Genomic DNA, 706 nt, shown 5'->3' with positions numbered 1-706 from the left:
AAAAGAGAGCAAAGAGAAGAGCTAGGAAACATGACAGGGGCAAGCCATACAGTTATATGGAGAAGATGGCAAGGCAATGGTCCTGAGAATCTCCAGAAGATTTTTGAATCTAGCAGTTAATTGGAATGATTCTCACCCTGACTAACTATATATACTGATACCTGCAAACTAAGAAACTTCACTTAAGATGGCAATTTGTAATAGTAGGTTCGTGCTTGGAGTGCCTGTCATTCTGGTCTTCTGAATATGGGCTGCTTGTCATGACATGCCAGTTACTGCCATGCTGTCTCTCGAATAGATGACTGTTCAAAAAGAAGAGGGTGGTGAATGAAGGCAGGAGACAGGAAAAGGAATGTTATGGGACTGTCCTGCTATAAGGTTGTATATGGTTAGATTTCTGGACTTATGTGTAAACATAAGAATTATATAATTCTTTATCCTTATTTTTAAAAATATATTCTAATTTTTAAATGTTTTTTCATCCTATTCTGTAGGGACTTAAAGTTCAAAATATCAATACTTGATGAAAAATACCTGTTCCATGTTATGCCTAAAATGTTTGATATCCAGACAGATAGTGAGGCTAAGCTGAGGTTAAACTTAACAGCCTGGGTTGTATGGTAATAACAATAAGCTTTTCTTCTGGAGGGTTAACAACCTAAGTTTGCAGACCAAAATTAGAGAAAAAGGAGGGCTGCAAGGAAAG

The sequence above is a fragment of the Octodon degus genome, unplaced genomic scaffold (assembly GCF_000260255.1).
Source record: "Octodon degus isolate 3935 unplaced genomic scaffold, OctDeg1.0 scaffold00078, whole genome shotgun sequence".
Classification (NCBI taxonomy): domain Eukaryota; kingdom Metazoa; phylum Chordata; class Mammalia; order Rodentia; family Octodontidae; genus Octodon; species Octodon degus.
The sequence above is the reverse complement of the archived record's forward strand: the minus strand, read 5'-3'. Positions refer to the sequence as shown.